Here is a 27,393-nt window from a genome sequence, read left to right as displayed (position 1 = left end):
CCTCCTCCCCGCGCCCCTCACCCGTGGCCGAGCCCCCAGCGCCGAGCGAATCCCGGAACAGTGCTTCTTCCCCGACTGGGCAGAGTCACCCTGGGGCTGGCGTGCCAGAGAGCCTGGTTTCTTGGGGGCGGGGCAGTGGGATCACTCCAGCGACAGTGTCCGGCAGGCGCTGCCCGCCACCCCGGTCCCTGAGGCGCCTCCGCCCAATGCGCTCCCCGCCCCTCGGCCGCTACCAGACGCCTGGGGCCGGGGAAGGGGCCGCCGCGCAGGGGGCATGTGGGCTCGCCGCCGCCAGCGCTGCAGTTGTCCTCGGGAGGTGAGGACCCGCGGGCCCCGGGATGTGGGCGGGCGGGCTGGCACCCGGTAGAGAGCTGAGGAGCGCGCGCCTAGTCCCGACGCTGTCCCGGTGTGGAAGGCTCTGCTCTGGCTCTCCCCGCTTTCCGATTCGGTAGTGCAGGTGGCACGGTTCGGGTAGGGTGGCAGGGTTGGACCTAGACCTCGGGAAGGACCCCGGCGCTCCGTTCTAACGTCTGCCCCAACGTGTCTAGATCCTAAATCTGGCCACCTGTTGGGTTTAGAAAGGAAACACGTGCCCACTAGTCCTGTGTCCTGAAGTGTCCCGCTGAGTTTCTGGGCAGGTGGCTGGAGAGAGTGGCTTTGATCTGTGTTCTGCGGTTTCCAGGTGCACATTTCCCAGGCAAGACAGACCGCCTTTTCCCCTTGATTGTCGGGTGTTCTTGCCTTTTAACCCTACTCCACTCCCCTAATGTTTATTGCCGGTAATTGGTCTATTAAAAAACACCAGCCTTTCACGTTTGAAATGAATGCAACTCAATTTCTCCAGTCGCGCCTTACCCCAAAGCAGCAAGCAGTTCTCAATCTGTGGGTCACGACCCCTTTGGCAAGCCGCTGTCTCCGAAATTACAGTTATGAAGTAACGACAAAAAATAATTTTATGGTTGGGCGTCACCACAATATGAGGAATTGTATGGAAGGGTGGCAGCATTAGGAAGATCGAGAATCACTGGTCTAGTGCAAATTGGCGATTCAGCATTCCGAACCACTCGGCTTGCATTTTTGTCTGGCCTTTGGTTAGCTCGTCCCAGCTTTGCTGAGAGCTTTGTGGGCATTCCGGCCGCCGTGCTGAGCTAGCCCAGAGGGAAGAATCTTCTGGCTTGCCAAGTTCAGGAAGACCCTGTGGCTACAGGTATCTGAGCTCACTCGCTTTTGAAATCTGCAGCTGCTGGCTGTGCAATTTGTCTTCCCTCCAAAGTTACACTAATTTAGGGCTTACGATGTCCTAGGCACTCATGATGCCCAGCTAGGACTGGAAAGTATGGATCAGTTACTGAGTGGCTGGACTCAATCACTTAATACTTACACGATCTTAGAATTGAAAGGAGTTTTAGAGAATCTACTAGATTCAAATCGTTAACTTAAACATCTTGGGAAGCTCAGATCCATGTCTGCAAGGGTTGGCAAAACTCATAGTGTAGCTGTGTAGATGAGACCAACGTTGAAATTTAGATGTTCTCATTCTCAGATCAGGTTTCAAAGCTCTTTGCCTCTAGGTCTTTAACAGCAGGCTCCCTGTCCCTGCCCCATGACTAGAATGGCCCAAGCATATTATTTTCCTGTTCTTGCTTTTTACTCATCTCTTTTTAAACTGGAAGGGTTCTGAAATATATGAGAGTTTGATTTAGCCGAACTGCTTTGTTGTGTAAGTGTTAACAGTAAGATTCCTTAAGTCTGGTATGATGGGTACACTCAGTAATTCCAGCACACCAGTGATGGAGGCAGAAGATCGTTGGGAGTTCAAAGTCAGCCTGAGCTGCATAGTGACTATCAGGCTAGTGAAGGCTACACAGGAAGAGCCTGTCTCAAAGAGCAAAGAAAGGAAAGATGGTAGGAAGGGAGGAAAAAAAGATGGAACGCCGAAAACAAGGAAGGATCCCTAATATAAGCAATGTTTAAATCCTTTGCTTATCAAGATGAGTATGCTGGTATTGCTCAGATTCATTCCCAGAAGAAGGAAAATAATCAAGGTGGGTGGGAGGAAGCTTGAACACTGCTTCTTGGAGTCCTGATTCTGTGTTTCTCTGGCCAGTGATGAGGACATGATGGGAGTGACTTGCAATGCTGAGCTGTTGCAAGAGATGTGGCCCGGAGGTTTGTCCTGAGAAACACGATGATCTGGAACAGAAGTCATGGCTAAAATTTTAAAATTGTGGACCGATTTAGCTGATACCATTGCAGCATACTGCATGTTTTTCAATGTGGTTCAATGTAACAGGAATTGATTGAGTGCCAACTGTATACTTAGTGCTCTTCTGAGTGTTTGGTGGGTGTCAGTGACCAAAACAAAGGACTTTGGCTCTGAAGAGCTCAACTTGGAATTCATTTATCAACATTGTTCCTGGAGTTTTAGTTTGCCAGGTTGAAGAGAATTTCAGTTTTATGTTCAGAAGAGAAACAAATATGAAAGTTCTGTCCGTCTTCTTAGCCAATCATCTTGTTGATCTTGCAGTCACGTGAACAGCTCTCCAAGTGACTTTGATGTTTATGAACTGACTTTGGCTACACAGTCACATGACTTTTTGGTAAACCTGTCACCATGGTTAGTATTTCTCTTTGAATTACACACATTCCTGCTTAAGGCATTACCTAATTCTCTCAGTTGCATTTTCTGCAAACAGCACAGTTTGCAAGCTCAGGCATGTTTGCTATTTTTAATAATGACTTCTCTAAACAAACTTGGCAGGTTTTTGGTCATTTACCCCCCCCCCCCCAAGTGTTCATTGCAGTTTTTGGGTTGCTTTTGTATTCTTGATTTAATCTTTTGATTTTCTTTTAAAAGTTGCCAAACTGGGAACTATTTTCTTGAGAGTGGTTATCTTTCATGCCTACCTAAAAACTCACCTATTGCTGTGGTAAAATTTAATTGAGGAAAAAACAAATCACAGTTGAAGATGTTGGAGAATTTGAGCACAAAAAGGTTTGATGTTCTAGTGTGAATGTGTGTGTGAGGTATATGTTTGTACAGGTGGGCTTGCCTATGCAGCTGTGAGTGGACGCCAGAGATTGATATCAGAATGTTTCCCTCACTCTGTTCTTTACCTGATTGATTGATTGATTGATTGACTGATTCATTTACTTGAGTCAGGGTTATTTACACGACTTGGAGCTTGGCTAGTCTAGCTGGCCAGCAAGCCCCAGGCATCTGTTTGTCTCCACTTCCCTTTCCATCATTGTGGTTACAGACAGGGGTTGCCCACATACCTGGGGCTGGCGATTCCAGATCTTGAGTCTCATGTTTGAGTGGTAAAAGCTTTACCCACTGAGTCCTTTCCCCTGCCCCCTTTGTTTGTGTTTTTAAGTTGATCTCTATCAAAGCTATCAGGAAGTCTCATTATCTAATAATACACTATTTAAAAGTGGTTTTTATGAAATAGGTAAGTTCTTAATTTCTGCTGTTTGCTAGATCAATTCTCTCTCTCTCTCTTCTCACTATGGAGCCCTGGCTACCCTGGAGCTTACTATGTAGACCAGGCTTGCCTCAAGCTCATACAGATCTGCCTTTTCCAATTCTCAAATGCAAGGATTATAAAAAAATTTATGCCACCATGCCTGGCTGTTTTCTTTATCTACTTATATTTTTCTCCATCATAGATGGTCTGGGGGAGGGAATTGTTGTAGTTCTATAGAATGCTGCATGCCACTAATTATTCTATAGACATATTAATCTGTTGATTTAACATATATTTATTGGACTATTTGATAATCATTTGTGTAAAGGTTGTATTGTCCTGGTGGCAGGGTGGGCCGTAAAGACAGAGTACACAGCTGAAGGTTGACGTGGCTTCAGCCTGGCCTGGAAAAGACTGAAGGAATATTAGTGCTACGATAAGAGGCAGCTTGAGATGGTAGAGGGAGGAGAGAGTGTGTGGGCTTTGAGGAGTTAAAGGTTGGAGAGATAGTGGATATATCTGGGCTGCTCCTTGAAAGATGACTGGCATGGTAAGTTTCGTGTTGTTTGTTTTGTAGTACCCTGGGGAGATTGAACCCCAAGCCCTTTTTGCTGTACAAGCACTCTATGACTGAACCGCCCTTAGTCCTCCTTGTTTCTTCTACTTAAAAAAATTAATTTGAGAATCTCATGCATTATATTTTGATTACAGTCACCTCTCTCCCCACTTCTCCCAGATCCATTCCCTATTCCGTAATCTCCCAACTTTATGTTCTTTCTCTCTCTTCCCGTATTCTATGGAGTGCAATTTGTGTTGTCATCTATATAGTCTTGAGTATGCAACCATCCACTGGCATGGTATGCCGTCAACTTTCCTGGGGTCATACCATTAGAGAAAACCAATGCTTTTTCTCCTGACAGCTATCAATTACCAATAGGTTTTCAACTAGGAGTGGGTGCTTCATGTCAGCATCTCCCCTTCATGTTGAAATTTCGTCAGCTTGAGATCGTACAGTACTCAGCCCCAAATGGGATATCTATACTATACCTCTTCTCCAAAGGCTCAGAGAACCTCTCAGCAGAGGCAGAAGAGAGATAGAAGAAAGAATGGAGGAGCTAGAGGTGGTGGATGGCTACAATGAATCCCTGTTTTCCAGACATAGCAGGGAGTTGCATAGAAGGACCGATGGTGTTACAGCGACATGTATAAGATCACTTACTGTTTTCATTTTTGCTTTTTTGAGGCAAGGTTTCACGATGTTGCCTGGGCTGGCCTAGAATATTATATATAGACAAGACTGACTTCATAGGAATTCTCCTGAAATGCTAGAATTAAGGGTGTTTGTCACCGCAAACACATCACGACTGTACTCTGCTGTGTACGCCTTCTCTGCCCTGGGTAATGGAGTTGACTAACACTAAATCAACTCATTGGGCTAGCATTGTTCTCCTTTTCATTGGAAATATAAATTGATTGTTACTCGAGGTATTGGGATTTCTTCAGAATATCATTGTCGTAAGCTGGTATGTTATGCTCTTTATAGTTTATGTACATGCTAACAGTGTTCTTTACTCTTAGCCCTGTGTATGCCAGCTGCATTTGATACTATAAATTTGCAATTAAATCAAATATTTCCTAGACTAATTTAATGTCAGTGTTAGATGACGAGCACTGTTGCCATGAAATAAGCTGGTTGCTCTATGGGCCTATGGTTACCCACCTTCACTGTGTCAGAATGCACTACCTCAGATCATTTACTCAGAAAGAGAAAGGCTTAGTTTGGATTACATGTTTTGGAGATTATAGTCCAAGATGGAGTAGTCCCATTTGATGTGTGTCTTAGTGTGTATGCGTTTGCATGGTCATTGGCTGAAAATACATTCTAAAGAAAACTGTTTACTTTATAGAAGTCAAAATAAAGGATGGGGCCGGTCGGTGGTGGCTCACGCCTTTAATCCCAGCACTCGGGAGGCAGAGGCAGGTGGATCTCTGTGAGTTTAAGACCAGCCTAGTCTACAAGAGCTAGTTCTAGGACAGGCTCCAAAACCAGAGAAACCCTGTCTTGAAAAACCAAAAAAAAAAAAAAAAAAAAAAGGATGGGAAGAATATGCCATAGTGCTCCTCAGCGCCCATCTCCAGCCAACAACCTAAAGATATTCTCTAAGACCCCACTTCTCAAGGCCTGCACCACTTTCCCTTATTTTAGAGATTAAACGTTTAACTCCTAGACCTCTGTGGGGATGCTCAACAACCAAGTTATGATAGCCCAAGAAAGTTAGGCACACTGAAAAGACATCAGTGCATGGTCCGTGAAAACACTAGGTGAAAGAAGTAAGGTACAAGAGACTACACCGTGCGTGACTTCAGAAGTTCAGAGAAGCAAATTCATGAAGGAAAAAACGGATTTGTATTAGCCAGGAGATGGAGGTGGGAGAATAGGGAGTGACCAGTAATGATGTAGATTTCTTGAGATGATGCCTTGGGTCTCAATTACGATAATGAAGCGGCTTGCAGAGATTATGATTATACTAAAGCCAAAACTTAAAAATGACTAAGTTGGAACCAGGCATGCAGCTTAATGGAGTATTTGCTTAGCATGCCTAAGGCTCAATCCTTGGCGACATAAGAAAAGACAATCTAAGATGATCAAGTTGGTGAACTGTCTGCTATGTTGATTCTATCTCAATTTAAAAAGAAAACGACCCAAGGAGAAAATTTGCCTGGTAAAACACTTGGTTTGTAAACATGTATTGTACTAAAAATCTCCATGACTGATATAAAATATTCTGGGTGTGGTAGTGTGCACCTATAATCCAAGTGCGGGGAAGAAAAAGAGAGGTGGGTGGCCCACTGGGGCTCACTGAGCAGCCTGCCTCTACACTTGGTGCTTTCTAGATGAACGAGAGAACGAGGCTAAAAGTATGTCCAGTGGTACCTGAGGAATGGCACCATAAGTTGTACTCGGCCCCATACCCACACCCACACATGTGTACCTGCACATACATGAACACACAGGTACAACAAAAGCTCCTAAAGCTTTAAAAAAAGCAACATGAAAAATTACAACTTAGGCAGAGTGGTCAGCTATAAAATATTAGGGAAGTACAGTACAAAATACCTAAAATGTGCACTCAGCTATTTTTTTAAAAGTTTCTGTAAGGTCATATTCCATTTTTAAAAGCAATATAACCATAACATGTGAGTGTGGTTTAACCAGAAAACAGCACATACCAGCAATCATGACTCCATACTCAAAGGCTGGGGAAGTAATTTATATTTACTCATATAAAAGTTGATTAAGATGCTGAAAATGTATGGCACCTGCTTTTCTACTCTCTTCTGGTGGCTTCTGGTTGCTTCAGTCAAGAGCGTCTGAAGTTCGTGATTCTGAGTTTTCTCAGTATATTCTAAGAAGAGCTCATATTTTGGCATCAGCATGAGGTTTTCCTGTTTATTGGCCTCTTATGGATACAGAATTGTGCACGTGAGATTTTTATGGGAAACCGGACACAATCTTCAGACTTCTAAACCACCATAAAAGTCAGCAGTGTGTTTCTCTTCAAACCCCGGGTGCTTACCCCCTAATTCGAGTGTACACAGAATGGCAACACACTATGTTAACTACACCAACCCCTAGAACTTACCACCCCAGACCTTCCTATGCCGGAATTCTTCGATATATTCTTGAGAACCGTTCAGCATTTCCTGGATGATTTGACATATCACAAGCTAAGAGTGCAGCTACTTATTTCGGGAACAACTAGTATTGCTTTAGCAACTCTGCTTCACTTGGTGAAATATTTCCATGGAAATGAGATCATATTTATCTATTGAAACCAGCTGTATTTCTCGAAATGGCGATTCCAGCTCTCTAACTCTGGAACTTCGAAAGAGTCGCCTTGTGGCACATGGAGGAACCCACCAAGACACACAAACTTGCTCTCTCAACAATGCCAGAAAGAGAGCTTCAGGTAGACGGCTATCAAGCCTGGTCTTAACTGTCATTATTCGGTTTTTATCAATGGGAAAAGCCACTCTCAGAGTGGCTTGTTCTGGTTGACTTTCAACAGCTTTGTATCATGTGTGTTGACTCAAGTCTCCACACTAAACTTACCCAGAAGGGACAAAAATAGAAATGTTCCGGTCCTAAAAATCTTCTCATTAAGTAGGTCTGGGGTAAGGTAAGGATATCAGGAGTTTATGGAATTCCTATATAAGGATTGTGTGTAGCCAGGATTGAGGATCATTGATCTATTTAATAATCTTACACTACTTCAGAAAAAGAAAATATTGAGGCAAATAGTTGCTATGGTATTTTCTAAGTATGTCTTTTCTGGGGTATCTTTTAAACATGTCTGAAAAAAATTAAACATTTATTTTCATTATTCCGTGCCTTTTCAGTATGTGGGAAGCCTTGCTCAGTGGTGAAAGGCTTTTCCTCTGCTGTGAAATTCATTACGCTTATTTTTACAGAAGGTCAGAACAACAGATTCACTATCCCAGTCTACTTTTCTCCTGCTCTAAAATGACTGAAGCTGGATACTTTGTAAGGAAAAAAGGGTTTACTCAGTTGACAGTTGATCAGGAGACATTATTCGTTTGGCCTCTGGTAGGGTCTGCCTGACTGCATAGCATCATTGTGGATGGTCGCATGGTGGGACTGCATGCAGGAGGGAGAGGTAACATAGGGGTACAGGAAGGAAGCTGGAGAAGGGGGCAGGCTAGACCACTCTTCAGGAGCTAACTCACTTCCCAAAGACCAGCATCAGTCCTGTCCAAGGGCTCCCGGTGACCTATGTACCTTCCATTAGGTCCACCTACTCTGCGGTTCTGCCTCCTCTTAATATTGTCACATTGAGCCCCACGAACTTTGCGAGGTGGGGTGGGGCAATTGGCATTCAAGCACAGCATCCACCAAACTATATAGCCATGATTTGCCAACCAGTTCATTGGTCAGCCTTCTTTTGTGTGGCTTTGGTAATTGTTTTTTCACATGGGTATCATTTTGAGACTAATAATTTGACCTTCGTAACAGCTGTTTCTTCTAAACTACCTGTAAGATATTTCTTCCTCTCCCCTTCTTTTCCTCCCCCACCCCCTTGTCTATGGAGTTTTCTATCAAACTAAGACTGGCTGGGCTTAGACCGCCTGCCCAGTCACTGTGTAGCTCAGGCTAGCCTTGAACGTGTGTCTTCTTACCTCCATTCCCTTAGTGTTAGGAGAACAGATGTGTACCACCCTGCCTGGCTTTTGCTGTATGTTTCTTTAAATTGATGGCGCTGTAAAGCATATTGGTCAAGGTTGCCCTCTGCACACCTTCTCTTTTATTTGGCTGTGTCATGATAAGTTTTCAAATATAGGACTTTTATATAAGAAAGATATAATGGGTTCTTAGAAAGACAAAAGTTTAAATATTGTCGTTTGTAACTAACAAAGTTTGATTAATTTTACGTTGTTCTTGTCCTTAGGACTTACTGTTTTTGAGAAAATGTGGTGAGGTTACTAACACGAAATCCAGAAAACAAACAAAAACTTGCTAATCAAACAACTTAGAACTAATCTTGCTGCTCGGGATGTGAATCAGTGGCAGAGTGCTTACCAGCATGTGGGGCCCAGGGTTTGATTCACGATACCATCAAACAAAACAAATGAATACAACCAAGAAGAGCTGTTATTGTTATTTTTTTAATTGAATGGGAACACACGCCTTGCGGTTTGTGAGATGACTCAGCAGATAAAGGCCCTTGCTGCCAGGCCTGGTGATCTGAGTTTGGTCCTTGGAACCACATGGTGGAAGCAAGAATTGACTCCTGAAGGTTGTCCCCTGACCTCCAGATGTGCCCCCACGGTACACATATGCCCCACGCATACACAGTGAGTAAATAAAATATAAAAAAGGAATATCTTCATAGATTTCAACTGGTGGTTTTTGAACAGTCTTTTGTAGATTTCTGTGAATTAACAGGATCCCTGGGAACTGGGTAGATAGCAGATGGAGTCTGGCTTCACATATTAGCCTGCTTTTGAGGACCCCTTTACAGCCCGGGAAGGGGTGCTATTCCCATTTTCACACACCGAGCTTCCAAACAAGATGTTTTTTTAAACAAGAGCTCTCTCAGCTAAAACAAGTTTTCAGCAACTGGGCCACATTTGTGCATTTCTGCTTTTTTTGTGTGTATGTGTCCAGTTTGGTTTGGGTTCCAACAGGCTCTGCTTCTAGGAGCTATTGTGTATCTGTGTTGAAAAGTGTTGGGGGAGACTTTATCATTAGTGACTGTAAATTGGGGTCTGATGGAAGAGCTATCCAGCGGTCAGTTGGATATTCAGGACAATAAGTATATATTTGAAATAATTAAATGCAGAGGTTTTGTGCGAGATAAATCTCTTATGGGAGAGTGTTTATAGAGAAAAAATGAAATGTTTCAAATATAAAATTCTGGATAATAGCTAGGCTAAACTGGGTGTCTTTCTCTGTCCTCGTGTTAGCTTAATGCAAAAGCTTGGTCAATAAAGCTCACTTTTAGTTTTAAGTTTTGAGACAAGGTCTTACTCTGTAGTCGAGGATACCCTAGCACTCCCTGTGTAGCCCTGGTCAGCCTCAAACTGTGGCAATTCTCATATTTCAATCTCTTCAGTGCAAGGGTTGCAAACCCAGGTCACCACATTCGATTCACCTTTTACTATTTTATTTTCTCACATATATGTGTGTGTAGCTGTAAAAAAAGAGTTTGATTATGTATATTAATGTGTGTATAGATGGACAATGTTAAGTCTTAAACCCTGACAAACGGCTGAGTTGCCTACTTAACAAATCAAGGCGTACCTGGCTGCCAGGTTTTCCCTGCATCCCTTGGTTCCTACATGTTGCAGAGCTGTCCCGCCTGGCATACCCCACCCCTAAATTCTCCAGCCTACAGGCTGGGCTGCCCTTCCCCCGGCTGTCCTTCCCTATATAATCCAGCCATTTTGCTTACCTTGGCTTTTGTCTACTTCCTTTTGGGTCTCCTGGCTGCTGCGCCTGGTGCCCCTCCCACCCCTCTCCTTTCCCCTTCCTTCTCTCACATGGCTCAGGACCATGTCTACCCTGGACTTTCCCAGATGTCCCTGCCTCTGCCTCTGCTCTCCATTTTACTCCTTCTCCATCCCTAGGAGCAGTCTTTTCCTTTTTGATTTCTTTTCTTTTCTCCCCACCCCCAACTCAGATGGTAGCATGATGGTGGCAAAGGCAAGAGGGCAAGGAAATTTCTCGGAAAAAACCCTATACTCTGCAAAAATCTCTAGGACCCCTTCTTAATGTTTATGGAGGTGTGGGATTATAGATTCAGCCATGGGCATGGACACTGTGGTGTTTCAGCTTTCTCATAAAATGATGTTAAATAGTAGTATAGTTCATCATTGCCCCCCTGTTTTTTAATTCTACCTTATAGAATGATGTCTGCTGGGTTTTGAGTATAGTCCCACGTGGCCCTGGGATAAATCCTCACTCTCTGTGTGTCTGGGAATTGTTGTGTTTCGTTGACCCAAACATATCTGTGCTGGCCATCTGCTTGAAAGGGTCATCAGGTACCACTGCATTAATTTAAAAACTTAAGAACAATGATTTGGGCATGGTGGCATGTCCCTTTAACTTTAGCACTCAGGAAACAGAGACAGGCAGATCTCCATGAGTTTGGGGGCTATCCTGGTCTTTGTGGTAAGTTCCAGATCAGCTAGGGCACCATAGTGAGACTCTGTCTTAAAAACAGAAATAAGAGAAAAATTTATGCTTATTTTAGAAAAAAGCCAAATTCCCAAGGTAAAGAATAAATGCCATCAATAAGACACTGGCCCAAAGCAGCTTGCCCAGTGATGATGGACTGACCACTGTGCCAAAATTAAGTCCTGTACATTTCTTTCTTCTTTTGTTTCTTTTCATTGGCATCTCTGTCTTCTGCATTCAGGGAGATAAGATTCAGACACCTTTACATATTAATTTTATTAGAGATGAAGTTCCCACTAAAATTTCAGGTGAAAATTCAACTTTCTGATAAAGCATTATGATCCAGCTGTTCAAACAGCTTAATGAGCTTGCCGCCTCACTAGGCAGATGCTCACTGTCTACCCAGCGAGCTCTAGGCTCTGTGCTCAGGTTGATGGCCCTAAGGCAGTTCTACCTTAGGACACTTTCAGTTTATGCAACCTGCATGACTCAGGAGCCTAAAGTTTCCTTGTGTGGGTGTCAGGGCCCAAGGCATTTCAGATAGCCTTTGTGGGTCAAACTCCTAAGGACATGTAGCTTTCAGAGGGAAATATTCTAGACATGAGGGGTATCATGTACATAGGCTCTGGGGTGGAAAAGCACATGCCCAGTGAAAGTGCATCCCTCTTCATAGTGATGTTGTAAGGCTCGCGTATGGGGCATCTAGCTAGGGTCCCAGGAAGCCAAAGAACAGACTGGAGTCTGCTTAGGGTATTGGATAATCAAACCATCTTTCAATTTTGCTTTGGTAGTTTCTTTTCTTTTTTCTCCTTCCTTCCTTCCTTCCTTCCTTCCTTCCTTCCTTCCTTCCTTCCTTCCTTCCTTCCTTCCTTCCTTCCCTCCTCCTCTTTTTCATCCTCCTCCTTTTTTGTGTGTGATAGGATCTCTGTACTGTCTTGAAACTCACAATGTATAACCCACAGAGGTCCACTTGCCTTTGCTTTCTGAGTTCTGGGATTAAAGGTATGTGCCACCATGCCCAACTCCTTTGGTAGTTTCTTAGCCAATGTAGGGATGATAAAATTAACCTATACTTCAGACAGATAACTCTGAGTGAGGGTTTTTAGAGAAGCCCAACCGAGAGATGGACTAGGAGTCTGTTGAACTCGGGCAGAGGGGAAATAAGGTTAATGATTCACAGTAACACTTATCTTCATATTGATATTCTTGGGGCTCAGTGGTCTGCAGGGCATGTAGTAGAGATGTCTGGTAGGCATTTGCCAAGGAAGTCAAATGTACTAATGCTATCAAGTGAAGTCACTTGCCTGGTTTTGATTACCTGGGAAAAACACAAGAAAGAGTGGAAGAGGTTCACAAGGCTGTGTCCCTACTGCACCCAGGCCATGTCTTGGCCATTACACTTTTGTTTGTTTTCTTTCTTTTCGGTTTTTTGTGGGTTCTCTTTTTTCTTTTTTTTGGTTTTTTTTTTTTGTTTGTTTGTTTGTTTTTTGAGACAGGGTTTCTCTGTTTAACAGCTTTGTCTGTCCTGGAACTCACTCTGCAGACCAGACTTCCCTTAAACTCACAGAGATTCACCTGCCTCGCCTCTGTCTCCTGAGTACTGGGATTAGAGGTGTGTGCCACCACTGCCCAGCACACTTCTTCTTCTTTTTTTAAATACTGTCTAACCATATGTTGCCTCTTTCCTCTGAGGCAAGTATGAGGGCAGGGACAACATCTTATTTATAGTGTCACTGGAGCAGAACTTTGAAGGGCATTCTTTGTAGATGTGGCCAAGAAAAAGAAGTGGAGGAAGATCCCACAGGCCTCAACTCTTTATACTGAATAGGAACTGACATGCTCTGGACACTTTTTGCCTCCAAGAATTGTTAAAAAATCATTTTATAGCTGAGTGGTAGTGCACGCTTTTAATCCCAGCACTTAGGAGGAGAGGCAGGCAGATCTCTGTGCGTTCAAGGCCAGCCTGGTCTATAGAGTGCTAATATAGTCAAGGCTTCATACACAGAGAAATCCTGTCTCAAACAAAAAAGAAAAAAGAAAAAGAATATGTTTTAAAAAGTCATTTTGCATATGTAACTTGTTAAACTCTCACAGCATCTTTGTGAAGAAAGGATCATTTTCTTAACTTTGAGTTAAAGCCAGTGACACACAGAGAGGCTAAGCTACCTGTCTGAGAGTGTATAGCTACTAAGCGGCAGGATCAGAACGCAGAACTCCTGACACATTGCTGTCTACACTGCTGAAGTTATGAATTACAATTAGGACATGAAAGAACAACAACATGTAAGAAACTGGTGTAGTACGGCTCCTGAGTCAGAACACCCAGTGATTGGTTCATGTTGCAATTCAGAATCTGAAAGTCCGGGAGATTTCTGGTAGCCAAACTTGCCTTACCCATTACAGGGGAAGAAAGGTTGGGAATCTTTTAATTGATGGCGAATGAGGGGTTGGCAATTTGTGTGTGCATGTGCATGTGTGTGTGTCAGTGTGTGAGGATTAGTCTTGATTGTCGGCTTATAGGAATTCAGAATCACCAGGGAAACAAATTTCTGGGTGTGTTTGTGAGAAACCACTGAGATCGGGATAATTAAGGTTGGAAGACACACACTCTGTGGAGTCCTGAGCTGAAATCAAGGACAAAGAGAGGTGAGCCCAACAGTCATGGATCCCTGCTTCCTGACTGAGGACGCAGTGTGACGAGCTGCCTCTCGCTCCTGCTGCTGTCCTTTCCCGCCACAGTGGACTGTATGCTGTGATGCTGAAAGCCAAAATGAGTCTGTCCTACGTTAAGTTGTTGGGCTAGGTATTTTGTCACAGCACTGGGACAAGCAGCACGTGACAGCAAGAGCGATGGGAGGGGTTCACCCTGAAGTTTAGCCTCTAAGGAGAAGAAAGAGAGAACAGGACCAGCTAATAGGATGGGAGGAGCCAGAGCAGTAGGAAAGGGGCTTATGAACTTACGGGATTTGAAGCTCAAGTACGAGGGGAATTGCACAGTCTGAGAACTGTGAAGAATAGGCTATTCTCCTGTGCACAACAGCCCTAGGTTTCAGAAGGGTTGCTGTCTCTGACAATTCCTTGACAGTATGGCTTACCAATGCATGACTGAGAAGGGCTGCAGGGAAATCTTATGGGACACAGTTAAGCTGTGACCTCAGACATATAGTATGGGAGATAAGTAGTCTCTAGGCGTCATTGGTCGATGATTCTTGGTAGCCCTCAGGGGCTGGTCTGTACCGAAGAATACTGCAATTCAGTTTTGCAATGGTTCTCAGGAAAGATGTGCAGATTAGCTAGCCTCTTGTTGAAGAATAGTTCAGTAGCTTGCTCCTCGGACTCTAGTCTTTGGAGAAGACCTGGACTGGCCACACAACACATTTCCCAGGTAACGTGGGGTGCTTTAGTCAAACATCACTGCTCTAAGAGGAGACCGTGCCCCCTCCTTCCCTACTTTTTTCTCCTGAAGATGTGTATCAGGACACTCCCTGGGTAGTGAGGCAGCTGAAGACCGTCCAGCTTCCAGCTGTGCAGCTGTTATGACATGCGGGAGGCAGGGGTCATGGGAGAAGGGCCAGAAGCTTCAGTGTCCCACAGTGTGCTGTCCTCGGCTTCTATAGTTAGCCACGTGGTGGGAAATCAGCAGTCTGTGTTCCAGCTGCGCAGCTGGACGTACCACGGTGTCCCTTTCTGCCCAAGTGGGGTTCTGAGAATTGGGTCTGAGCGAAGTATGCACAACCCTACGTGGGAGGCAGTGGAGCTGACATGGAGGTACAGACGGTGACACCCGAGTGAACAGAAAGTTTGTCAGGTGGGATGTTTGGGGATACAAGCAACAGGAATCTGGGCTTGGCCTAGCTTCCATTCCCTCACGTGTTGGGAAACCCAGGAGAAGTCTGGGCCAGTCATCCGCAGGCTCTTCTCCAAAGCATACTGATTTTATTCTTTCATGTACCGGAGCTGCCTGCGACAGTGTGAAGGCTATTTCTAGTGCATGCAGAGAGACCATGTCTTCATGTCTCCTTAGCCGAGATGAAACTTTCCATGGAAGCTTCAGGCAATATTTTACTCAAGTCCTTGGTATGAATTGGGTCACTATTCCTTAAGAGAGCCCATACCTGTATAACACACAAGAGTCCATAATTTTCTTCCCTTTCTGATACAGGGTCATGGTAAGTAGCCCAGGCTGTCTGTGAGCTTATGGTCATCCTTCCTTGATCTCTCATTTGCTGTGACTAAAGTTATATGTTATTCCTGGCTACCATAATTCTTGAATAGCTATTTTGAGTGGTTTTAGTCCCTCAAAGCCCATGATAGAGATAAGTTCAGAGACACGAGCATGTGGTTCAGTCAGCCTTGTTTATGTGTATATGTCATTGAGTGTATGTATGTATGTATGAGTATATATGAGCTTTTGTTTGCATGAGTTTGTATTATATGAGTGTTTGTATATGTGTTTTGTGTATGTATGTGTATATATGTATGAGTGTGTGAATTTGTGTGTGTGTATTGTATATAAGTGATGTATGTATGTATATAGTAGATATGTATGAGTATATATGTATGTATATCTGTATATATATGCATGTGTATCTGTGTGTATATCAGTGTAAATGCTTTTAAAACACTTGACACTTTTCTTTGCATTGTTACTTTAATTTCCTCAAATATGAACTTTTTCCATTCTTTCTGTTTTTGGAATAGAAGAGAAATTTACAAACAATTAAATATTTGCCTGTTTCTTTTTATTAATTTTTAATTTTTTTGAGATGATAGTTTATCATTTGCCATTTCCCCTCCCTTTCCTCTCTTTCTGTATATACCTAAATATATAAATACAACCTTCTCAGTCCATATAATGTTACTTGTGTGTGTATGTGTCATTGGGTATTGGATACCCAGTTGGTGTGCTCTTCTTCAGAGAAGACTGTTTCTGCCATTCGCAGAACTTCTTAGATGCCTGTATTTCTCTGTCTTGGGTTGAGGGCTTGTGGTTTACCCTCCCTGCTGTGTGTTTCTCCTCTCTTTGAATTTACAAAGAGTCTCCTGAGTTAACTTAGTGGCAGAGGAGCCTTCAGGGAGGTATGAAGTTCGGTAATAAAGAACAGAGTTGTTTTGTTGTTGCATATTGCCTTGCTTTAAGTGCCATAATGATGAAAAATCCATTCCAGGTTTAGTTTATATTCTCATGATAGTCTTATAAGAACAGCTAGGTCAAAGTACTTACCTTTTTTTTTCTTCTGTCTCAATGACTAATTGGTCCATGAGTGACTTTAAATGATGAACACCTTGCATTTATAGTATCATTGTTGGACTACGCATTTTCTCTTTCTATAGTGTTTTATATTCCTGGGATAAAAAATATTTCCAGAAAACTTGAGTTGTTCTGATACCATCTAACCTACCCCCATCTCCCTTGTGTTTATAATAAAAATGTTTTGTGTGGTTTTTTTTTTAATGGCTCAGCTATTTTAGACTTTAAAGGAACAGTCCATATCAACTCCTTCCCATTAATCTTTCAAGTTCTTGGGAGAAGCTAAAATTGAGCATCTTGACTCACCCTTCCCTTACTGTGAGTTCCTTCTGGGGCTCTGGCCTCTGCTCACAGACCCCCTGGAGGTTTGCCTCACAGACACATCTGCTTTCCATTCATTGCTCTGGCTCTCACGCCGGGGACCCTTGCTATATCCTGAAACAATTCATGAGTAATTTTATGGGAAACATGGAGTGGGAGAGTCCAAGTTTTGGCTGACACCGTACGTATACGGGATGTTCGTTTTGGAGCTGTGGTGGAGGGGGAAAGACTTTTGTTTGTTTGCCTTGATGACTCATAGAATCCTTTAAGCAACTCCCGGTGTGTCTCGCTAATTCTTCCTACATGCCCACACCAAGAAATGGTGACGACAAAGCTTTGTAGCAATGGAAAAATCAGAGACAGGACCTGTCACTATTCCTATGTAATTCTGTGTGGGTGTGCGTGTGTGCATGTGCATGTGTATTGTGTGTTTGTCTGTGTGCTTATGTGAGCACATTTGTGTATGTGCAGGTGCATGTGTGTGCACATACATGTGAGGTCAGAGGGAAGCCTCCTCTGCTCAGTGCCTCCTGCTTAGGGCTCCTTTCTTGTCAATGAGTTCTGTTAAGAAAGAAAGCTGTGGAGTACTAGTTTGATGTCTTTCCTCAATGCTATCCACCTTTTTTTTTTGAGGCAGGGCCTCTCATGGCGTGGGAATTGTTGGCGTGGCCTAGGTTGGCTGGCCTTTAAGCCCCAGGAGTCCAACTGTCTCCACCTTCCCACTGAGAGCTTTTTGTTGTTGTTTGAAAGTGGGTTCTACCTAGACAACAATGAGGCCCCTAAGAGAGACATACATAGATCTAATTCTGAGTAAATTGGGAGCATGGGGACCATGGGAGAGAGTTGAAGGGGAGCAGAGAGGAAGGGAGGGGAGCAGAGAAAAATGTAGATCTCAATAAAAAAAATAATAAAATTAAAATGAAAGAAAGTGGGTTCTAGGGACCAAATTATTCTCTCCTGCTCATAAGGCCAACATTTTTTTTTTATTTTTTAATTTTTTTTGGTTTTTCGAGACAGGGTTTCTCTGTGGCTTTGGAGCCTGTCCTGGAACTAGCTCTGTAGACCAGGCTGGTCTCGAACTCACAGAGAAAGGCCAACATTTTACTTACTGAGCTATTATCGCAGCTCCCTAAATAGATTCTTTAAAAAAAAAAATCCTAGTTGGGACCACACTGCATATAATGTGACACCTGTTTTAAATACCCAAGGTGTTAGGTATGTCAATAGAAAGAGAAAAGAATAGGGCCACACCTGCCAGGAAGGAGCACAGTGACATGGACCACAAAGCATGACCAGGACATGGGGCAGCTGGAAAGAGAGTACTGTATGCTGTGACACTGTGGTGTGCAAGCAGAGAATGGAAACTAAGGAGGCCTAAAGTTTCAAGTGTCCAAGGAGGGTTTTCTACAGCAGGGCACTGATGGCGTCATTATAATTACAAGGCTGGGGGAGTGTGGACCTAGAAGTCATATACTTCCTTGAGATCCTTTAAGGAAAATGGGGGACACAGAACATGGGTGTCCTTATTTATCTTCTTCAATGACAGGGGCTTCTGCTGAGTTGCAGAGGGAGGCCATATTGATCAGTGTTGAGAGAGGTGGCTGGTATAGACTTGCTATCTCTGGTACTCCTGCTTTAGTCTTCCATGCCCTGCAAGGTTTTCAGGTTTCTAACAAAACTGAGTGTTAAGGGCATGGATATTTGTCATGTGGGCTCCCGTGTCAAGAGCTTCATCGGATGTGTACCTGGAGATCATGAATTCTGCCAGACCAAGGACTCACTCCTTAATGTGGGGGAATTTCTCACTGGAGAGAGGGAGAGGCCTAGAAATCATATATGCTACAGAAATGCCCTTGGGCTCCCCATGTGCCCATCCCTACAGAAATGCCCTTGGGATCCCCATGTGCCCATCCCTACAAAAATGCCCTTGGATTCTCCAAGTGCCCCCATCCCTTGAAATTGCTGCCAAGCTTCTACTGGGCCAAACACCCAGTCTGGGTCTTTACATCTCTCTGAAGCTCAGTGGATACTATTGTGAGCTGTCTCTGGAAACTTCTGTTTAAGTCTTACCCACTGTCAAAAGTCAAAATGATAACAAATTTAGGTGACTTAATTGGCTTTAGATTTAAATGATCTTAATTGGATTCATTTGTGACTGTAGAATCAGACAGCATCTCATTCTATAAAATAGAACGTCTGATCAGAAAGGGGCTTAAGAAAGTAGAATCAGAGCAAAGAGTAAATTGCTTGTTTCAAAGTTACCTATTTGTATGTTTGTTTATTTGAATGCAGGATTAAACCCAGAGTCTCTCACAGACTATTCACGTGTTCTACCACTGAGGTCTGGACCAGTCCCTGACTTTTTCTAGGCAATATCTGCATTGTAGTCCAGGCTGAGTCCAAACTCAAGATCTTCCTGCTTTGGTGTCCAAATGTTGGGACTACAAATATGCATGCCTGACTCAGAATTATTTAGTTTGTACTTATCAAAGCTAAAGAAATTCCCTTCAGTGATAGAAAGAAAGAAAAAAGAAAAAAGAAAAGGAAAGGAAAGAAAAAAAAGCCACACAAACAACTTAGTTTTGCTTACTGATGTGGAATGTAAGGACCAGTGATTCTGCTTTTTTTTTTGCTTTGATTGGCTGGGACTAGGGCTGAGTTAGTTGATCCAGGCCAATGTCTTTCTGCAATTTTATTTACTGCTTCATAGTGTGATGATATTTGGAGGGGGACTTTGGGAAGTGATTCTGTTTAGACAAGGTCATGGAGTGTGAGTGGAGACATGAAGTAAGATTAATGGTCTTTTTTCTTTCGTTCTTTTTTCTTCTTTCTTTTTTTTTCTTTTTTTTTTTGGGGGGTTTTCGAGAACGAGACAGGGTTTCTCTGTAGCTTTGGAGCCTGTCCTGGAACTCAGTCTGTAGAGCAGGCTGGCTTCGAATTCACAGAGATCCGCCTGTCTCTGCCCCCCAAATGCTGGGATTAAAGGCGTGCTGTTCTTATGAGAGGAGGAAGAGAAATATCTCTTTCTTCTGAACAAGTGCATGGGCTGAGGAGACGTGAGCATGTGGAGACGGCAAGCTGGGATGGGAGCCCTCAACAGAGTCTCCGAGTTGGTCCTCCCAGTTCAGGCTTCCAGCCCCCAGAGCGGTGGAGAGAATCGTCTGCTGTTGAGCACTTCTGGCCAGCCTGAGCACTTACTTCCGGACAGCCTGAGCAGACAGTGAGAGCTACCCTCCTTCTCAGGGGTCCCGCCTGTCTTCTTTGACTTTAGTGATGCCTGCTCTGTGTGTTTTAGCTTCTGGCTAGATTTTCCTCGATTTCCCTACAGCTTTCCCCAAGCCCCCCCTTAGAAACAAGGTCTGAGGGCACCTTGCTTCTGAAAGTGTGCAGAGCCTGGACCAACAGATGCCTCTCTTGGCACTTGTCAGCAGGGTAGATTTCAGACTCTGAGGTGCCTTTAATGAAGGCTGACAAATCCTGTTCTTAAGGATTTCAGTGGCCAGTCAAGCTCCACTCTCCAGGTGTACATACCATGTCTTATTGAAACAAAATCCCCAGGACCGGGAGATTTCTAGAGGAAATGGGATGACGTTAGGGTCTGATAGGGTACCTCAGACTGTGCTACGATAGAGCAGAAGGGCAAGGGAAGAAGAAACATTCAAGGGGCCAAGTGTGGGTGGAGGCCTCATTTTGGGGCAACCTCTCCTGTGATGACTAATGTGGTCTGATAGGCTACAACTCCCATGATATGAAAATTAACCCTTTATGAAGGCAGTGAGTGGTTCATAACCTAATTATCTTCTACCAGACCCCACATCATGATGGCCGTAACTACCAACACCGTAGCACTGGGTTCCAAGTCCTTAGCACATGAGCCTCGTAGAGGCAAACAACAGCCTCTGAATCCCAGCTCTCTTGGGATCTAGTCCAGTTCTACTACCAGAGTTTCCCGATTATCTCTGTGTAAAGACAGATTTGTTCTAATTTACGTCTAAGATCTGTTTGTGTTCCTGTATCCTCTGTTGCTTATTACACAGACCGAGCACAGACCGAGTAACCCTCAAGGGAAAGAGGGTGATGTGGGCTCATGTTTCTGATCCAGGGTCAGGGGGCTGCTTTTGGTTGAAGGCCTTGTTGGCAGATTTCCGAGGCAGTGCAATTATCATACGGAGAGAGAGACGGCATGACAGGTGCACCCTGCTCATCCCCGTGGAAAGCCACCGGCATTCACAAGCCTTCATCAGTGTTCACAGGCACCCTGTCCTAACGGCTTTACTGAATCCTAATACCTGCTCCAAGGCTCTACCTATGAACACTATAGTCAAAGTAGGTTTCTGCCCCCTTAAGACCTCAAAGAAAGGACTAAGTGTTAATGAGTTTTGGAGGGTGCATATCTTATTCAAATCAGCTTGACTCTGATATTTTTATTATTTTTTTTGAAAACATCAAAAGAGGAGGTTACTCAAAAGACTGATTTTAGGACTCCTATTTAGCTCCTGCACCAAGTGCTTTCTTTGGAGTTACTCAGGCTTGTAGCTTGTATGCCTTGATCTGACGGGCCCGCTGACCAGCAAGCCTGTTCCCCTAGTGCTCAGAGTCTCTCTCAGCTTCGTGTTAGGTATTTTGAATATTACAGGCCTCGTCACATTCACTTAGAAATACTTAAAACTTTTCCTCTTCCACAGTCAGTTTCCACCATCATTTTATAAATATTTGCTGTTTGGCATTAATCATTATATTTGTTATTAGTTATTAAGATTCACACATTATAGTCACATGTTAATATTCTTTAACAGTGAGGAAAAACTGTTTTCTTTTTTCAGTGTCAGAGTTTGAGATCCTCTGTGAATGACCATAGTGAGTCCAAAGGAAGGCTATTAAAGGTGTAGGGTGGCATGACCGATCCTGTGTCCTCACTTGTCATGTGAATGACTCATGCAGTATCTTTCTCAGAGAGATGCCATAGGCATAGGGTGTCCTGCAATAAGAAAGTTAAATGGTTTGCAACTGTGAAGAGGATCAGAGAGAATACATTATCAACATGGAAATATATCCACAATATTATATTAAATAAAAATTAAGCTTGGAAGAATTGTAGGGTTTGTTTTTTAAAAATCAGTGTAAAATACGCACGACAAAATTTCTATTAAACCACTTTAAGTGGAAAGTTCTGTGGTATAGAATACTAAATAGGAAAAGCAAAAACCATTTTCTTCTGTGTTCTACTCTCAGACTTCAACTATAATACCAGATTTCTGGAATTTTCCACTTTAAGGAGTCCTCCAATTCCCTGTATCTGCCTGCTGGGTATCTATCTATCCTACAGTTAAACTCAGTTCTGATTTTATCTACCTAGACATAGTAAGGCACCCATAGAACAAGTACTCAGCCCTACAGATCTCCACTTGTCCAATGCTGCAGTATGGCATGATTCCTAGGGAGATGTGAACAAAAGTGTACTCATCCCAGAGAGGAAACCCAGAACAGATACCAACAGAGTGGTAACTAGTGAGGTTTTTGGAGGTGGTTAACAGAAATGACTAGACTGTTGCATCACCAATAGCCCACACCAGTGTGAGTTAACAGTTTGTAAAAGCTGGAAACCTGGACCAGGTTGAAGTGTCCTTTCTAGATGGTCAGTTGGTCTGAGCCTCTTCCAGGCAGCTCTGTTGATCTCTGTTTTATTTTCCCAGGCGGCTTGACTGATCTTCTGTTTCTTTCAGGTGACTCCACTGGTCTGAGCCTTTTCTAGGCAGCTCAGATTATCTGAGAGTCTGTCAGCGGTCTTTCCAGCGTATGTATGGGAAGAAGGAGCCTAGTGAATTTGGTCAGTTTTAGGGACTTCCTGAAGACTTTGAGCTATTTGTTTCCTGGGCTTAATAAAGTTACCTACAGGATGGAATATTTCTCCTCCTCTTAGAATATCCTGTTGTTTCTCTTCCTTTGCAACATCTGGTATCTTCAGTTTCCCTCCAAGATGGAAGTTTTGATCTCAGAGGAAATACACAAGGAATACCGATGGCAAGTTCAGCTTTTCATCTACACTCTGAGCCTCTGGCTGCAAGGCCAGGGGTCCAAAGGTTCTCTCACTTTTGCTCAGAACAGCTCATAGAATTTAAGAATATAATTTATTTGATTATATAAAGTTTTTACCCCAAAGGATTGAATTTTTATACATTCAAGTATAAAAATTAACAGCCAGTTGAAAAGCCAGGGCAGGGTGAGGTCAGAGCAGGAGCTTCCCCAGGGAGCTTGGGGTTTCACCACTTCACTGGCATGTGGTTGCATTTTTGTGTTTCTTCCCCAGACGCTGTCTCAAGCCTGTCTTTCTAAGATTTTATGGAGGCGTGACTTCTTAGGCATGATAGATTAAATCATTTGTCTCTGACCATTATGTCACTGTCCAGACATAGTTTCTTTCCAAGGTTAGGGGTGGGGTATCAGCACACATTCCAACCTTCCAATTATGTGGATAATTCATCTGTCAGTCAGTTCCATTTGGAGGCCTCTCCAGGAGTCCCCAACCATCCGTCACCTCATTAGCCTGCAAGAAGACACTTAAGGGTTCCAAGATCTTTTTATGTTTTCTGAAAATTTCAAGTGTTTTAGGAGCGATGTGCCAGGGAACTGGGGCAGTGACCAAGTATAGTTTTCTTATTATGTCAGGAACAGATCTGCACTGTTGCCTATCCTTGTCAACATCCATCTCTAGACCCGTTTTATCTTTTCAAATGGAAACTCCACATATTAGCCCCATTCTCCTCTCTCTATAGTTGCCGGCAACCTCCACTTTACTTCCTGTGTGTATGTACCACGATGGTTCCTGACACACCATGTCACTGGACTCCTAGAGCCCTTCCCACTGAGCATTCTGCTCCACACTTCTGTTTAGTAGTATCTGTCAGAATCTCCCTCCTCCTAAAGCTGGGCCCCCTTACAGAATGAGTCCAGAAGACATGCTCTGTATCCTCTCTCTTGTCAATAGACATTTGGGTTGGGTTGCTTCCACTTTGGGGGGACTATAAATAAAGTGGTGGTGCACATGGCTGGGCACATAATGACTTGAGTGCCCACTTCTAATTATTGGAGGAAAATTGCTGGATTCTCTGGTAACGTCTTGAGGAGGTAACACGGTGTGTTCCACGGGGACCACATCATTTTACAATATTACCAGAAAGACACCAGAGTGCCAGTTCCTCTACATCCTTGCCAGCACATTATTTTCTTTTGCTTTTACAATAACCATTGTAGTGTATTCAAAGTTACAATTTTATCCTTAGGAATTATATTTAAACATACATACTTGCATGTAAACAAATAAATAAATTCTCTGAAGTATTTCCTACACATAGTGACAGTTTACACTTTTATGTGTGTGTGTGTGTGTGTGTGTGTGTGTGTGTGTGTGTGTGTGAGGGGGGTGAGACACAGCTTATTGTTATCATTGTCTTTTTACTATACTTTCTCCTTCATTTGCCTTAGACACATATATATATATACATATATATGTATATATATCTATATATACATATATATGTATATATATATCTATATAGTGGCAATGGCAAGTGTTCTGAATTGGGAGTCAAGCTGCTGCCCTTTCCAAGTTGATGGTCATTCCCCTTTGCTTTGATTGGGCCCCTTTCAGACATCCCAACCTGCATCTGACCTATGCTAGACATTGTGCATGTCAAGGCTAGCCTCAGATGCTCCCGTGCTTGGGGATCTGCTGCCATGTGTTCCTCTGAGCAGCGAAGCAGAACCAGGGCTTCCTGGCAGGAGATCTGTCCAAATCAGGTTCCCACACTTGCCTCTCTGCTTCCTTGCACACCTCCACCCCTTCTCTGTCTCTCACACAAAGCCATCTCCTTTCCCGTTTGTTCACTTAGCGAGTTTTGTCAGGTCACCTTGGTTGACTGCAAGGGGAAGGGAAGTGTGCTTCCTGTTCTGTGAAACTGCGTGTTCTGTAATTTTCCGGTAAGCTTTAAAGCCCCAAGCAAGTGCTTATCTCAGCTTAAAAAGCAGCCAAGATATAGCAACTTGAAGGAAAAAAAAAGGTGCAGGAAATATTTTCATGGAACTAGTTACTGCCCTAAAAAAGTCAAGGCTATCATTCATAATATTATTCGGGTTTTCTTGTAGTCATTGGGCTCATGTGCAGGCCGAGCAGGTGGATTAGAACGTTTATATTATTTTTCCTCGTTAGGGAGTTGGATGTACCAGGCATTAAGTCCAAGTGGTCAAGGGCTAATTTATTGCCAGTTAAGAGACTAGATGAGATTTACCATTTCAGTCAGCCTTCAATGGCATTTTCTGGAGTGTGTGTTCGTTTTTGTCCTGTTGTCGATTTATAATTCTGTCTGGCTTCATCTGAGGACTAAGCATATGAAGCAGTAGAAAAGAGACCACTGAAGCTCCCTGAGCTTGGGCTCTTAAGACTCATGTGACACTCGATGCCTCTGTTCAGATAAGGGAAGAACTAAGAGCTGGCAACTGATTGCAGGGAGGGAGTTGAAATGAAAGGTCATATTGCTGTGGGGAGTTCCAAATTTATGTTCACTTTTTCATCATTTTATACCTGAGAAACAGTGCTACTGCTTTTTCCTTCTCAGCGTTTCTTCTCTAGGTCCAGAATTCTCAGGCTTTCCATATGGAAAGCAGCTGAAGCCTGCAGGGTTTGGCTTTCTGTACCCTTTTCTCCTTGCGTCCAGCTTTCTGACACAGTGGCTTGTCTAGATCCACGATGGTGATGGTGGGAATACTGCAAATTCCATTCTTGCCCATCTAACTGTGGATTTTTGCTCACCAATTACAGAGGGTCCTCCATGTATGAAGATGTCTGACTTCTGTGATGGTTAGTGTTGAATGTCAACTTGACAAAATCTAAAGTCACCTGGGAGATGGGTTCCTCAACTTGTCTACAGGAGATTGTCTTATGTTAGTTTAAGATGGGAAGATTCATCTATTGTAGGTGGCACCATCGTCTAAGCTGGGGATTCTAGACTATATAAGACCAGAGTAAGCGAGCACAGTAGCACCCTGCTTTCTTTGCCTTCTGCAGACACAAAGTGATGAGTCCCTTTCAGCTCCTGGTGCTTTGACTTCTCCACTGTGATGGACTATAACTCAGAACTGGGAGCTGAATCAGGTCCTTTCTTCCTTAAGTTGTTTTCATCAGAGCAACAGAAAACGAACTAAGACAACTTATGATTATTTTTAAACCTGGGAAATAGTGTTAAAGTGATATATATTTGGTAGAAACTGTAGTTCAAATTTTGAATTTTAATCCTTTTTATAGGCTGGCAATGTTCAATAAGACACTCTTTTGCTGGACAGTGAGTGACAGGGAGACAGAACCACAACTCCCAGTCAGTCACATGATCATGAGGGAGAGTAATCCATGCCCCACAGTGTGCTGGGTTCCTATGTTACCAACACACACAGTGCCCATGTATCTTCACATGAGACATTGAACTCTTGACTATGAAGTAGGCTGTGTTGCTAGAATATTTTTACCAGCTGTAGACTAAGCAACCTGAGGAGGGCTAAAACCTCTGAGTATGAGGTAGTATGGGCTAAACTGTGATGTTTCATAGGTTACATATATCAGAGGTATTTTTGGCTTGTGGTATTCTTCACTCTCCCTTCATCCTCCTCTCCTACCTCCCTTTTCTATATCTTCCTTCCTGTCCTCTTTATCTTTTTCTGCATGCTAGGAAAGAGAAGAGCCACAAAACTGCCCCTCCAGCCCCGTGACTTAACGATATTTTCAAAATCTGTGGGTTTATTAGGATGTGTGTAGTCTCATCGTATGTTAAGGAAGACACTTCTGTCTCTTGACCTACCTGGCGCCAAGGTTGTCTTCAGATCACTACCTGGGACCAGTGGTCTGTGCCTTTTAGTTATGTGAATTTAGGAAGGCACACAGTCATGACTTTACTAGATTTTGCCTTTTCTCTGCACTTTGAAATGTACAATCATCTCATGTTTTATTTCCTTTGAGCTGAGTCCTCACAGGAGGCAAAAAGTCTTGAAGAGAGCAGTTTTTTGCAGACCCATGGGGGCGGGGGTAGACATTGCAGAGACCTTGTCTAGTTTGGAGTGGGATTGGAGTAGCCACTGTGGATTAGTGGCACAGACTTATATGAGTTTTCTCTTTTGCCAGGAAGAGTCACTTCGGCTTTTTGCTTTTATTTTTAACTTTTCCAAAGTCAGAGAAGCCTGCATTTACATAATGATTCTAGATAAAGAGTCATTAGTTTAATAGGACATCTTAAGATAAATGAAAATAATGCAAAACTATAGACGCCAGTTACATAAGAAGGCTCTGGATATGTTCTATAATTCGGTAGGATTTGTCATATGTGAAGGAAGTGTTCCTTATTTTCTTTACTGCTCGTGGAGTACATTTCTTCCTTCTGGAGTTTACCATCCGCAGTCTGAAGAGTAACAGTAAATAAATTCATGAATGAGACAAACCACAACAAGTGTGTTGATGTGAGTGAAAGCTTTATTTAATCCAGGGGCACTAAGGACTGGGGACAGAGGCGCCATAGAATTGTGAGGAGTTTCAGAAAGACACTTAAATTGTTTGTTTTTTAATTTATTATCACTATTACTGTTCTCATTGCGTGTGTTTGTGAGCATGACACGTG

The 27,393-nt window shown here is 43.3% G+C and overlaps 1 protein-coding gene across 1 annotated transcript in view; it reads left to right on the top strand.

Annotated features, from left to right (window-relative positions):
* Positions 1–206: 206 nt before the first annotated feature.
* Slc16a12 (solute carrier family 16 member 12) overlaps positions 207–27,393 on the top strand; it is a 73,621-nt gene continuing 46,434 nt past the window's right edge. The window contains exon 1 of the mRNA XM_005352166.3: positions 207–316. The gene's annotated coding sequence lies outside the window, so the exon portion shown is untranslated. The remainder of the gene's footprint in view (positions 317–27,393) is intronic.

Source organism: Microtus ochrogaster, chromosome 8, assembly GCF_000317375.1.
Source record: "Microtus ochrogaster isolate Prairie Vole_2 chromosome 8, MicOch1.0, whole genome shotgun sequence".
Classification (NCBI taxonomy): domain Eukaryota; kingdom Metazoa; phylum Chordata; class Mammalia; order Rodentia; family Cricetidae; genus Microtus; species Microtus ochrogaster.
Note: the sequence above shows the minus strand (reverse complement) of the source record. Positions and strands in the feature narration are given on the sequence as shown.